General features: G+C 45.9%; 1 long non-coding RNA gene across 1 annotated transcript in view; it reads left to right on the top strand.

Moving 5' to 3' along the window:
• Positions 1-444: 444 nt before the first annotated feature.
• LOC144148697 (uncharacterized) overlaps positions 445-15,198 on the top strand; it is a 34,513-nt gene continuing 19,759 nt past the window's right edge. The window contains exon 1 of the long non-coding RNA XR_013318030.1: positions 445-776. This is a non-coding gene — a long non-coding RNA (uncharacterized LOC144148697). The remainder of the gene's footprint in view (positions 777-15,198) is intronic.

Genomic DNA, 15,198 nt, shown 5'->3' with positions numbered 1-15,198 from the left:
GAAATTGTTTCCTGGTCACGGTGTGGTTCCGGAAGTTCGTTTTGCTGTTTTTTCGGAGTACACCATTTGCACAAGCAAGACTGTTGTAAGCAATGTAGGGCATGTAGAACTTTTCCGACATAACATACATAAACGAGCACATTTTACATGACCACATTGTCCCCGCTCAGTCGATTTTTTCGGTGCTTGAAATACAGGTTTTGAAACATTCAACATAAGTGTTTATAAAAACCGTGAAATCTGGAGTATCAGTAGGTTGTCCTGCGGGGTATTATATAGACTGTAAGCTAAAAGGCCCCGCAAATTTGCTTAGTACAACATCTTGACAATAGACCACAGCGTTAGAAATGTCCCACGTTTCACCTGTGCAGATCCAAATTTAGAACAGTTGTCAGTTGTGTGTATCAAAAACAACTGTCCTGGCGTCTACTTTTCCTTCTGGTGGCAGATGGGCGAATACAATCTTGCTTGCAGATACTGGAAGCGGCAGTTCAGAAACCGCGCTGTGTGCGTTGGAGAATTCCGAAATTCGATTGTGTGGCTGGGATCGCTGAACGTCGCAGGTGTTCGGCGATGCAGAACTGAACAATGCAGGCAACACGGCGCGACCTTACAGCAGTGGTCAAGGATCGGCGTACCAACAACTGTCGCGCTTTTGTTTTAACTTCATTACGCTTGCGTTGTAATGCTACCTGCAATGATACCTAATATAATGCAATGTTTCTGGCCAGCATGCGGATTACGAAAGTCCAAGATACGGCACGAAATGCAGACCGGTAAGCACTTTTATTAAGGTGGAAGTCAAACTATCCTCTTATCGAATTAGGGCTAGTAGACGAAGCAATCTTGGAGGGCCTTACTGGAGTACCTATGTAGTGACAATTCCTAGGTGGGTACATGTGAGTCTGTAGCGCATAACAGTATAGAATGTAGACATTTTACGGGTACGGAAAGTATGAAACCATCAGCTACTGTCCAGTTTTATTAGTTATATACTGAATTCAGCCGAAGCAATTCTTTTCGGTCCGGTAATCTATGTTGTAATTAATTGTTCAATGAGTAATAATACTTGTGTAATTGAGCGAGGATATTTCGTACGTGATCATTTATAAAAGCTTTTTCGCCGTTGTGACTAGCCTGCGACGACCCTCAAAGCAGTGCCAATTCAGGAATGTGTCTATGAGATGAAAAATGAAGTGTTACCTAAATCAAAGAACCCCCATACAGGGCGGCGTTTGGCGTTGAGCCAACCATATGGAAGATCGCTAGCCATGCGCGTCAGCTTGCTCTCCACATCATCATGTTAAAACTCTAGTAGACAAGTTCTGTAAGAACGAGTTTCAGCTTGGTAGGGCCAGAAATACCGTCCCACAAAATCACGGGCGTACACGAAAGACGAATAATGTCTAACCTGCCCCCTTTTTTGCTGCCCCACCATACGTGGAATGTCTCGGCATGTAGCTTTCGCAAGTTCAGTGTCACGAGGGCAAATAAGTTGTACAGGCGCAAGCAAGCGAGCGTTCTTCCTCCTCACGTAATACGTGCCATTGAAAATCAATGTTGATTTTGACGGTCGGCTACATGTGGCAACACTGCGTCGACTATCCCACTTGGTGTGTTCTTTAGACAAGCTGCAATGCAGTCAAAACCGAATTTTTCAAAATTGCAATATTGCAATAAATTGTCACATGGAGAGGATTCTAGCGAACTTCTAATGCTAAATATCGACGCAGATATACAGAATACGCGCAATGTCTCCTTCAAGCCTTGGATAAATTTCTATCAATATAGTAGGTCCTGGTGGTCTAGTGAACCCGGTTGCCGAAGGCATCTTCGCTGTTCCTCATGTACGATTTCTTCCTCGTCTGACACATTTTTCTGCCTCTTGAGTTGCCTTTATAATTATTGCCGATGTTTTCACTCGTACTGTGTACTTTGATGTAGGTGCGTAAGATACTTCTCATTTGATACGGGCCCCCTCCCGATGGGGTTTTCGCCTGCAGCGATTATACGTATGTAAACAGATTCATTTTTAAAATACATTTATCGAATAAAAAATAAAATCCGTCGCACCATCACAACGCATTAGGCGTAGCCGAAGTTCACTATAAATGTTTTACAGCACTCCTGAGGCATTGAACTTTTGAACGACAAATTCGGTGACTTGGTCTCGCTTGATATACAAGCGGACGTTATCGTTTAGCATAGCACGTAATAACAGCGTGCGATGACAATTTTGTTTCAAACTGGTTACTTCCAAAACCACTCGTGCTGTGGTTACCTTCCGTTGTGTTCCATCACTCACCAAGTAGTTATGTCGTACCGAACAGATGACGATGTCCATTCCCATCTTTCGGGATGGCCTCCGTTGTACTGCGCGGGGATATCGAGCATTGCCACTTAGGTCAGCTCTGTTTTCTTACACCTGCAACTGCGTCATCTCCGACGTGAATTATTGGAGACCGGTGAACTGAGGCAAGCCAAGCAGTGCTTAAGCTTGTACTGCGATTAGACTATATCCTCGCAAGTTGTTGACAATTCATTACTTTAACTTGAGCGCACAAAAAAGCGAACAGTAATCGAACGTTTAAATTTTCAATGTTTACGTGCGGTGCATAGGCGCCTTACAGATGTGCCGTTGTTGATGCTTCCAAAATGTCTATCTGAAGTGCAAATTTACGGGAAGGCACATCGTTCCTCGGCAATGTCGAAGTTTTCTCCACAAAAAAATATATTTTAGAGCTTCAGGAGGCGTATTACGCTTGAACGCCCTTGGCACTGTTCATTGGTATCTTTTGCTCTGGTAAATCATTTCGCGCGTTTTGAGATTGTAACGCTACGAAACACCTAGAATGGTATCTGTCAGTGTCGCAACTAATTTACTGTCTTTCACGCCGTGCGATCATGGTGGGTACATGGCTGCGCCAAATACGCAGTCCAGTCGGAATGGGTTTTGGTGCAAACCTAAAAAATTGTAACGTCGTGTCCTTCAAATAACCAGCTACAACTCCGAAGCAGAACGACAAGTCCTCCAAGTTTAGGAGCCTAGAGGGCGCACAGGTTCATTTATATAATTTTCTAGGGAACGACACAAAATGACAAAACCAAGAAGCGGCGGGAAATATCAAAGAAATTTATTTTTCACGTTTGACGTTTTGGCGATGGAACACAACGGGAGATAACCACAGCACGAGTGGTTTTGGAAGTAACCAGTTTAAAAGAAAATTATCATCGTCGTGTCCTTCAAATAACCAGCTCCAACTCCGAAGCAGAACGACAAGTCCTCCAAGTTTAGGAGCCTAGAGGGCGCACAGTTTCATTTATTTAATTTTCTAGGGAACTACATAAAATGAGAAAACCAAGAAGCGACGGGAAATATAAAAGAAATTTATTTTTGACGTTTTCTGCAAGCAATTGTATGCGAATGATATTTGGTGTTGTTATTGAAGAGGCACTTTCGGTGTTTAGCTGTGCGAGGGTATTTTGAAAAAAAAAAGCAGGTTTTGAGGAAAATACTCGAGCGCCGAAATTGGGGGGTTTAGTAACGATTATGTCACGTACAGTGGGAATTAAAAGAAATGCAAACACCAGAGCACACAGCCTCAGACGCATGCCGCACCGTCTGGCTGACTGTGAGTAAACTGCGCCAAGTGTAGTTCTTTCAGAGCGTTTGAGATTGTGGCGTACTGTTAGGGGACATACTTGATAAAGAAGCGACGGCAGTTATTTATTTTAAGGCGTAATATTATTATCTGTCTCCACTGAGCGTTATGTTATCTTATACAATAGGGAGCGAACCACGCAGCTGCCTTATTGCAGCTACCGAGAAGCCCTTGAACGATCATCGTGCTCAGTGATGACACAGCGTGAAAAGGCGCCTAAAAATAAAACACTGGAGAGGATTCTTGATCAAGTATTTCCCATAAATGTAGGCTACACTCTCAAACGCTATCAAAGAAGTGGGCAAGCGCGCAGTTTGCTGATTTTGCAGTAGACGGTGCGGCATGCGTCGGAGGCAGTGTCTCCCGTGGTTCGCATTTATTTTAACCCCCCCCCCCCCTGTACCTATGAGTGACGGAATGCTCCCACAGTAACTAAACTCTACTGGAATGAGCGTGTGGTTATCAAAAGACTAGAAGAAAATACAAATCGCAAGAAACAGTGAAAAGTGTCACGCGTACGAGATGACAACGGCGATTTGAATTCCTCAGCCATGACCACTGCTTTCACGACATGCCGAGTCCATCGAGAACGTGGGGGACTGAACGAGAATACTCTAGGTTAGCGCTCATACGGTGGCACCGCTTTCCACAAGAGGTGACATTGCGGTTGCCGCTTAATACAAAAGCAAACGGGTGTTCTGTCGATGGAAAAGATACGGTAACCAAGTGCGGCGAAGCGCTTGTAACAAACAAAACGAATACAGAAGCTGAGTATACGTAATTTAGAGCGAGGTGTGAAAGCAGCCACAAACAATTTACTGCAAATAATGGCGAAATATAGTGCCTTGATTGAATAGAACATTTATTCAGCATTATGCTATTAAACAAAACACACTGGCATTACATACCTATCAAGAGAAAATGGATAAGACTGTCTCTGTCTGGTTGGAAGCAATTCAACGGCCTGTGCGAGGTGAGATGACCAGGATTCCAAATGGGTGCCACGTGTACTATTTTACAAATAACATCAATTTTTACTCAACTAATTCAATGTGTTCCGAGAGAGTAGGATATGGCGCTCTCGAAATCCGAGCGTTTTATTCTGAGATAAAACGATATTAGCCCTTAGAGCTGGATCTTGAACGAGAGATAAGGAACCTTGTGTAAGTGAGAAACCCTGCTAGGAGTCATTTGCCGCTTCGACGCAAGATTTTAAAAGAACCATTACTACAATGTAGCGCTTTTAAAACGGAGAAAGAGGATTCTGTAGACATGTATAACGACGCCCTCACAACGGCACACAGGAGAATGAGCAGATGTGAGGAAGTAGAGTGTTCAGATAAAAAGCAAACCTAACTCAGAAAACTAAGGCACCGAGTTTGAAATGTAGAGCATAAAAGTGTTGAGTACATTCGGTGAAACTAAACTAGCTATGCGGTCATGATTTAATAACAGAAGTACCGCCAATTAATTCGTGCGTACCACATAGCAGTGTTGAAAAAATCAGTGCAAAAGGGAGCAATCCGAAGTTCAGGTAAAACAGAAGCTAGAAATTTTGGAAAAGAGCATTTCTGCCCCCGCAGACGAGTAGGGTAACATTACACGCGATATGGAAAAGATAATAGTAAGTATCCCAATGATTTTACGCCAGTGTATATGCCAGCAAGGTTAGACCAGAGGAACCAACTAATTCTGAAGGTTCAGTTCAGTATGTCTCACGAGTCACCAGAGACGAAGAACAAAAGGCTCTCCATTGCATGTAAAGAGGAAAATCTGCCGGCGAAGACTGCATAACCGTAGGTCATTTTAAGGAAGGAGGAGATATTGTTCTTGGAAATCTTGGTGCACTACTTACAGAATGCTTTAGGGCTATAAATGTGTCCATAGCGCTCAAGAAACGCCATTATAATTATCATTTACAGGAATGGGGACACCAAACAGCTTAACAACTCCCGCCGATGTAAGGTAGTGGTAAACACGCTGTTCACTAAACTAATATTTACAGAAGAAATGACAGCCTTTATTCCTAACAACACCCAGAACAAGCCTGTGTTAAGAAAGATACTCAACGATCGATCACATCCATGACTTTGACCAAATGATAAAAAGATCGACACATTGCAAAAAAACCGCTACATTGTATTTATAGACTTCAAAAGAGCGTGTTATTCAGTAACCACCGCATAAGTGCTTCAAGAATTGAAAGACCACGGAATCGAGGACAGCTACATAAGACTCCTAAATGACATATATAAAGGATGCACGCGCCCAATATTCCTCCTCAACCAAAGCGACAAATTCCGGATCCGAAAGTGCGTACGACAGAGTGACACCATCTTGCCACAACTATTGACATCATGTCTGGAGGTCGTGCTCTGGATAATTTACTGTGACATCACGAGATTACGAATAAACAAAAAATAATTTAGCTATTTAAGGTAAGAAGACGACAATATCTCGCTAAGCGATTCTGCAGGACACCTTTAAATATAGCCACATATAAAACTTCTTAAGCATACGTAAACAAATGCTAGAACGAGTAAATCATTATAACTACCTCGGTCAGTTTCCCCGTGCTGATCCCAACTACGAGAAAGAAATTGCGCGCAAAATAGGTATGGGTTTGGGTGCACTCGGAAAGCACTCCCTCATAAAAACGTTAGACCATTCTATCCCTGAAAACAACGTATACTACCAACGCGTACTGCCAGTTACGAGATATGGTGCGGAAACTTGGCGCCTTACACAACTACTAAAAAAAAATTTAGGTGCCCCAACGGGACATGGGAAGAAGAATGATTGGAATTACGCTAAGAGAGAGGAAATGGGCGTTCTGAAACAGAGAACAAACCCAAGTACAGGATGCCACAGCCGAAAACAAAAATAAACTTAAACTTTGGCTGGCTTGGTAATTAGGTAAAACGACTGCCGATTGGCCACCAGGGTGCCAATGTTCATACCGAGAGTCTGGCTTTATAAAAAGGGGAGGTCCAATACCTAGATGGAGACATGAAATAAGGAAATTCGGACGCAAAGAATGAACCATAATAGCGCAAGACAGGGGTGGTTTTAGGTCGCTTGGAGAGCTCTTCTTCTTCAGTGGACTTAGTAGTCGGTTGAAGATGATTTTGACGAAGGCGCTTATTCTATGAAAAATCGTTACATCATGTGTCGCCCGAATGCATGTTTAAAGGCGTTTAAAATAATTCGCATTGATGTATGAGTAATGCAACGGGGTTGGTTGTAAGTATAATAATACAAGAACAAATTTATTATGGTTGTTTTTTTAAAGCCAATGTTCGCATCACTGCTATTACAATAAAGTGTTATTTGAACGGAGGATGCTTTTGAAACTTGGTCATGATCGAACAGATTTGCTCTACAAGTTTACCTTCTACGTCAGCCATTAATACGTATAAAAACAAAAGGAGGCGTAATACCCTTTGACGAACGCCTGATCCTAATTGAACGCCACCCAAATTAAGCTGCCTTGCATTTACGATTTTAGAACTAGGGAAAATATCGTCTATCCAGTTTGAGATGTTAGTATTATTATTGAAATGTGACAGTATAGGTAACCATGGATGAAAAAGTAGTCCGTGAAATTGTTTGGGTAAATGTATGAAAATGTCATTGGTATGTAAGCTACCACTGGTTTCCGTTCAAGTTCTGAATAAAAGTAGGCAAAATGATCACTTGTTAACATCTACACTGCTGTTCCGAAGACGAATGAGTAGAACGTAAAACTCAGTATATATAGTTTCCGGCCCTGACACTCCCTGAGATTAAGCAGTGTTCTCCTACACCTAACTAGGGTAGCGTAAAGGCTTACTTTTTTGAGATATTTTTCTTTTTTTACTAGGACGTTACCACTGCCCACGTGGCTGGAGCCAATGTGCAGTTTCGTTTTGGCATTTACTTGAAAGCGATGAGCACTGGCGGGACTCGCACGCGGTATAGCAGCTGTCATATGATTCATCTGAGTACTTGTCCCAGCACTAGTGACCTGTCGTATGTCATAGAAGTTTTTAGTTTGATTATATGAGAGAAGTTTTGCGACAAAGCGCCGGTTGTACTTCCCCAATCTGAGGAATATCGATACGCCATTCTTGTACTCGATTCCAGGAGAGGACGCTATATCCAATGTTTATGCCGAGAACTTCGTTGAATTTGACATTTGGTCGCCAAATTACGCTCCCTGTACGTAAAGTATGGAGGTACCGTTCAGCACGATGCTTGGTTGGAATGGAGCGCCGATTAACCTGGCATGGTTGTCATCGAAGGTTTGTCCTACTGCAACGAAATCACTTACATACAGCCAGCCCGTAGCCATTATTGGCTGATAAAAAGAGTGTTTAAGGCACTTTGTATTGTAATTGGCTTAGTGCTTATGGCAAACCCCCCCTCCCTCAACTCGGGCAAGCAATCGGTCGTTAAGAAAGCAGTTGCCTAATGGCCTTGCTTGTTCGCTTCAATTTGCCAGGATCCGCTTCGCACTTTTCCGCTGCTGCACAAAAGTCACCAAATCAATAACGCAGTCAATGGATGAGCGTCCACGACGGAATCCAGCCATGACATCAGGGTAGACATTGTAACGCTCCAGGAACCACTCCAGACGTGCGAGAATGATTCGCTCCATCAGCTTTCCAACGCAACTTGCAAGTGCAATTGGTCGGTATGCCAGTGGATCCAGCATGGATTTTCCGGGCTTCAGGGGCGGAACGAGGCGGCTGGTCTTCCATTTTTGAGGAACGGAACCATCACACCATAGGTCGTTGAAATATTCCAGCAAGGCTTGTCGGGCATCCTTGCCAAGGTGACGGAGAGCAGCATATGTGACTCCATCAGGCCCAGGGGACGAAGATCGCTTGCATGCAGCCAATGCCGCCCGCAGTTCTTCCATGCTAAATGGGACGTCCATCCTTGAATCCCGCGATGCAGGGATGTCACTGGCGAGCAGTAGTCCAGAAGGGCCTGCTTCACTGGCTATCCTCACGAGGAAGTCCTCGGCCACTTCAAGCTCTCGGCAGTTTTGGTGAATAGCCAGGGCCTTAAATTGGGAGCGCTGCTAATACTCAGGACACATATCAGGCACCTCGCCCGTCTACCTGATCATCACCTCGCGGGAATACCAGCGACCCGTCCTCGGGCGTCGTTCGCAAGGGTAGTAGCTGCCCACAACACCAGCGTTCCATCGAACTACACGCCGGCGATGAGACCGCTCGTTCCGCTGTGGTGTGTGATGCAGCCCCGAGTGTGCCTAGATATCCCAGGAGTGACAAAAAAACATGATCTTCCAAATCCGGCCCTGCAACAGCTCGCTTTGACGTACATGCACGAGACATACAGTGACCGAACCCATGTATACACTGATGGCTCGGTAACATCTTCGGGTTCTGCCGGAGCTGTCGTTATACCACGACTGTCACTGTGCAGCAAATTCAAGATAGCCAATCTTACGACATCCACGGCTACAGAACTTACGGCCATCCTTAGCGCTCTTCACACCATCGAGCAAAGTTCGTGCCGCAGATGGGCTATCTTCTGTGATTCGAAGCCTGCACTTCAGTCACTCCAGTCAGCGCTGTGCCGGGGACCTCACGTACAGCTCCTGACAGAAATAAGAATGGTATACGACCGTGCTGCCCAGGCGGGTCATGATGTCACCCTACAGTGGCTTTCTAGCCACTGCGGCATTGTCGGCAACGAAAGTGCGGACGCTGCCGCCCGGCTGGCGCATCAAACAGCGACAACTGTACTCATCCCATTGTCTAGGACGGACGCAGCTAGGGTCCTCCGCATTCTTGCCCGGGAAACAGCTATCTCCCAATGGTCTCCAGAAGATTCCACATGCGCACGCATTGGTGCCTTTGACCCGCACCTGCAACGTCCCCTTCCACTAGGCCTCCCACGGTCTGACGCAACTCGTCTTTGCCGTCTCTGGCTGGGGGTGGCATTCACAAATGCTTACTCGTACTTAATAGGAATGGCAGCAAGGGCGGAGTGCGAAACGTGCGGCACATCGGAGACGATACGCCACGTTTTATGCGAGTGCCCACGCTACTCGGCTGAAAGAAAAAAGCTGTCGTCAGCGCTGAGGAACCTGGACTCTCGGCGGCCATTTTCGGTGGGAAAGATTCTGTGCCACTGGCCTTCTCAGTCATCCGCTCAGAAGGCGACTAAGGAACTATTACGCTTTCTTTGGGCGACGAACTTGAACACTAGGCTATAGACTGAGAGCTTCCAGTGTCAATCACTGTCAGTGCCTCAGTGCTGGGCATACGTGTCTGGTCCAACTTTTCCTCTTTTTTTCCGCTCTCTTTTTTGCCCATTTCCCCTTTCCCACGAGCAGGATAGCAAACTAGGCTCTAGCCAGGTTAACTTTTCTGCCTTTCTTCTACATTCTTCCTTCCTTCCTTGCCAGGATCCTGCTTTCATGTAAATCGAAAAGAAGCATTTGCATGAATAGATGGGTAAACGCGTGGTCGTTGAAAAAATCCCGTGTAGAAGTCCTATTTGCTGAATCTGTTGAATAGTTGGTAGTCAACCCATTGCCTTTGTCTGTCACCTATTTCTTTAGACGCCTACAGAAGGGAACCCCACAGGCGTTTCGATTTTTGCGTAGTTGCTAGAGTGAGCAGGTATTTTTGATGTGTCGTAAAAGCTTCTAGGGTTTTCAAAATTTTAAATTGCGATGGATGCGTACGTCTGTATTTTACTGATGTGATTCGATGTGTAAAATTACTCCTTATATAAGTTTGCAACACATGACAGACAATATATGTAAAGGTGTACCGAAAGCCCTTTGTATTACCTGTGTTCAGGTAGAGCTTGGTGACGTGCAAAACATAGAAGAGTGTTCGACTTCATCCGTTGCGCATGCAAAGTGGACGAGGAAAATGACATCGCGTGCTTCCTGAATTTTTTTTGAGCGATTTTGTTATTACAGGTGAACCATGTTATCGAAACTGCCGATTTTCTATGCTTTATTGGCACAATGCATGCCTCTGCGATAGAGACACTGCGGCCGAGAAGCAAGTGCCGGTTCCTCTTTATGATAGTACCAATATCCGGAGGAGCAGCCTTATTGCGTCGGCGGTCATTAGTCTTTTATATCGACCGAGGGTTCCGCAGTTATAGTGGTTAAGTAAGCATCAGGGCGATAATGACGACCTCGTGGAAGTAAGTGGTGCTTTTATAAACGCCAACGACGTCAGGTCCTAGTAACCGTCCTTTATGCCTTTTGACGCGCGTACATGTGCACTTAAATGTCAAGTGCACCCCATTCTTTATTTTGAAGTGTTATTGCCATTTAAAAAGCAGTGCGAAATATTTTTTTTCGAAAATATGTGCGCAGTAATGCTCCACAAAACAAGGAGGCGATGCAGTCAAAACTGTGTGACGGACATTCACAAGCTTACGCACACGCACACACACACCCCAGCGCAGATGCGTACACGCCACAACGCACACCCACCCGCACGCCGTCGCAGACGCACATGCAATCACGCTCGACGAACTCCAGCATGCACACACAGACGCACGCACTCACGCGCGCACACACTCGCTTCCGCACAAGCACTCGAGCAAGCACACACTAACTCACGCACTAATACGTCCGAATAAGGGAAGGCAAGGTAACCGGTGGTCAATAGGGTAGCAGAGTGGATCCCTACATAAGGCAAGAGTAGCAGGGGGCGGCAGAACGTTAGATAGGCAGATGAAATCAAGAAGTTCGCGGGGATAAATTGGTCGCAGTTAGCAGAGGACTGGGATAATTGGAGAATAATGGGAGATGCCTTTGCTCTGCAGTTGGAGTAGGTAAGCTGTTTATGATGAACTCATACACGCACGTACACACACACACAGACACAGGCACACAAACGCACGCACGCACACGCACACGGACACGCACACACGCACACGCAGACACACGCACACACACGCACGCACACACACACACACACACACACACACACACACACACACACACGCGCGCGCGCGCGCGGCCAGTAGTTTTTATTACCACTCTTGAAAATAATACATTCAGTGAATAAAAACACAAGTGAGCAGGTTATGCGATTTTTTTGGCCGCAAAGAATGCGTACCGCAAAATGGGAAGTTCAAAGTTTGACGAAGCACGAAAAGGCACTGCAGAAAACGTCATGACTGTTGCTAAGACAACAGCGGGTTGCGAAGCGATAGCGCTCGTGACGAGTGAATTAAGTTCATGTGTGGCATGCTAGAAGCGGTCACTTGAACATTATTTGCTGGTTTTAGCGATGTATTGAAAAAAAAATGGTTTCTTGTTTGGCAAGCATTGAGTAACCTTATGTCAAGGAGTCAGACTCTCCGTTCCTTTTCTAAGACCATGACGGGGGGTGCAATTATTGTGAAAATGACACAAGTTAAGGCAATGTAATCGTTCTATTCCCAAACTTGTAGGACCAGGAATTTTTTCATGTGGTTTGAATTTTTTCTTTTGTTAGCTGAGCCCCATTGCACCAACTTATTAATATAAATGAAAAAGTGTTACTTGCAATATTTGGGGAACGATTGTTAATGAAAGTGGCTCCAATGCACGCTGTGAAGGTGTTTGGAAAGCGAAGCTCTAAGCAACACCCACAACAATTGCCCGTGCTACGTCACTTAAATTCGCACACGTGGCTCTACAAAAAATAAAACGAGAGATTCTGCCAGCCGTTACTTTATATTCGCGTGGGCGGCGTCCCGAACGAAGCAGCGGTGGCCACGCCCGACTAGAGCGGTGGACGCCGGCGCCGTAGCCCGGCCATGCGTAAGCGGAAAGAAAAACGCAAGGAGCGTCTTTCGACGGGTGAGACAGCGGAGCCTAGCCGTCGTGGTGTAGTAGCTCGAGGCCACACCACTGAGCGACACTACCACTGTGATTTCTATTTATACCGAATAATACTACTTAGTTTAGTAGGTTTGAGAATCGCGGGGGAGTTGGGGGAAATTTTATAATCGCCATTTATCAGGACCAGTTTCTCCTTCCTCATTTTGTAATACCGCTTAAAAACAACCGAATTGGTATTCATCAATTCAGAAAACGTATGGCCATTCGTGGACAGGATGCGCAAAAGGTAGCGTTTCTCTGCGTGCCAGATGCCTGTATGTGGTGTATACATTCTATTTACCCACCCTTCAAAACAATCCTTAACGTATCTTTCGTACGCCCACTAATTTCGACGGGTCCGGGTTACCAAGGAGGTGCTGGCAAACAGGTGAATCAGCCCGGAAAAAATAAACGCACAATGGACGCGAAGCTCCGCGAAAACAGGCCCAAAACAATCGTCGCTAAAGCCAACGACAAACCCGTACCACCGGCCCGCCAGCCAGCGAGCAGGCACCTCCACGCGGGGAGCGCTGGGCAAATTCGCCGCGCCATCTGAAGTGTGCACCGTTAGTGAAGCCGTCCGCGCTCAGCCCTCCACCCCTTGCCGCCAGGTCCGCCGCGTTTGAGTTCCTTGACCCGCACGACGCAAAAAACCCGTAGGCCGGTAGAGGTATGAAGCTTAGCTTTAAATGTTCTAATCAGAATGAACCTACGCTTTGAAAATAAGCGTATTAGTATAAAACTATTCAAAATATAAGGCGGAGAAAGTTACCACAGAAGACAGGGTTAGTGTATGCCATGAACCCAGCATTGGTGGAAAATGTGTCACAGCAATGTTTGCACTTTTTTTTGCGTGAAGAAAGAAAAACACTAGCTCCCTACTATTTCCTGCTTGGAAAAGCGCACTTAATAGGTTTTGAAAGGACATCTCAGGGCTGGTTTCTAAATTATATTGTTGCACGACTTATAGCAACTAGACTATCAGCAACTCACAGCAACAAAATTAGAGCAACTAAAAACAAACTAGCCATGGGCAAAGACAGAACGTGTGTGTGGTAAAGTTTGGGATTTTAAGGTTGGTGTGCTACGTGGAATGTCGGAATCACCCAATGTCCAACGCCTCATCCGAAAAATCGCGGGAAAGTGTGTATGACCGGCGGGACCGACGACGAGAAATAAGAACACGGAGGCACGCGTAGGAGCAACGGGACAAACAAAGCTGCTCGTTTCCGTGTTCTTGGACCTCCGGTCCGGCGAGTGGGCCTGGTGCACCTCTCGTTCCTGAGTTCTCGGAACTCCGGGCCGGCGAGCGGGACTGGCGTAACGCTCGCTCGTGTGGTCGTGGACATCCCGGCTGGTGAGCGGGCCTGGCGTACACCCCTTTCCCGTTCCTAAGGAGCACGCTGACCGCCCCGGTGCCCGAATGCCTCGCGGAGTACACCCGACCCTGGAGCCTGAGAGCGTGTGCGCTCGAGGATCGGCGTCAACGCAACCCGACGCAGTGTGCGCTTCGCGGCGTAGGCCCGATGTGCAACACCGCATCAACGGTCTCGCCTTGCCACCGAACTCAGAGGCATCCGCACCTGGACCGGGGTGGGGCGAGACGCCGGCGGGACTTTTTCTGTAAACTTTTATGTCTGCAACCGTCCGCGTGTCCTGTGAGGTAGTCGCAAGTGTGCGGTTTTGGTTGGTGTTTGCGTAACCGGAAGTACTTGTGATGGTGATGTGTGTCGGAACGAGTCGTTAGTTCTCGTTTGAGGTGCTGGTTCGACCTCTCACACTGACAGTACGCCCTTAGACACATGCAGGGTAATATTACACACAACAAAGCCGAGATAATCAAAGTAGCGGCACTGTTCTATACCAGTTTATACACCGGTGTCATTTAACCAGAAGACACTACTAACATACCAGCTTATCTCGTGGGTCTCACTAACACCTGAAGTTTAAAATTCTCTCAAAGACATCCAAACCGAAAAAGCTGCAGGTGATGATGCCCTCTCCGCAGATGGTTCGACGGCGGGAGAAGACAAGGTGCTGGAAAAGCTCGCTTCACTATTTTCGGAAATTAGTGAAACTCTCAAAGTAACCATACACAGGCAAACGCCAACAGAATTGGGATTTATGAGAACGAGTACACCAAATATCGAGAGAACTACGAACCCATCAGCCTAGTGTTAATTGAACATGCAGTTTACTAAAGAAGATGTAACCAAATAAGTAACAGCATAGTTTCCCATCTACCCAGAGAGCAGGGTGGGATTAGGAGATGACACTCAACAGTGGATCCCGTGCACGTCGTCACCCGAGTGATAAAAAAATCTCCAGAGTACAAGAAAATTATACACTATAAAGTAGCATCATAAAAATTTATAAACTATAGGAAAGGGTTTGATTAAGTTAGCACCTCGGGTGTCCTGGTAGAATTGAAAGACCAAGGGATTAATAAGACCTACGTAAGAATCCTAGACGACATATATAAAAGATTTATGGGAAGGGCAATGTTCACAATCAAAGGGACAAAATCCCAGCCCTTAGAGGCGCGCGCTAGGGAGATACAATTTCTCCAAAGCTTTTCACAGCTTTTCTGCAGGGAGTATTCAGGAAGCTTTACTGGGAAAAGACGAGATCACGGATAAACGGAGAATACTGGAGCCGTTTGGTGTTTGAAAATGACAT

The sequence above is a fragment of the Haemaphysalis longicornis genome, unplaced genomic scaffold (assembly GCF_048455015.1).
Source record: "Haemaphysalis longicornis isolate Haplotype H1 unplaced genomic scaffold, Haemaphysalis longicornis Haplotype H1 scaffold_8, whole genome shotgun sequence".
Lineage (NCBI taxonomy): Eukaryota > Metazoa > Arthropoda > Arachnida > Ixodida > Ixodidae > Haemaphysalis > Haemaphysalis longicornis.
This window is presented reverse-complemented; position numbering and strand designations above follow the sequence as displayed.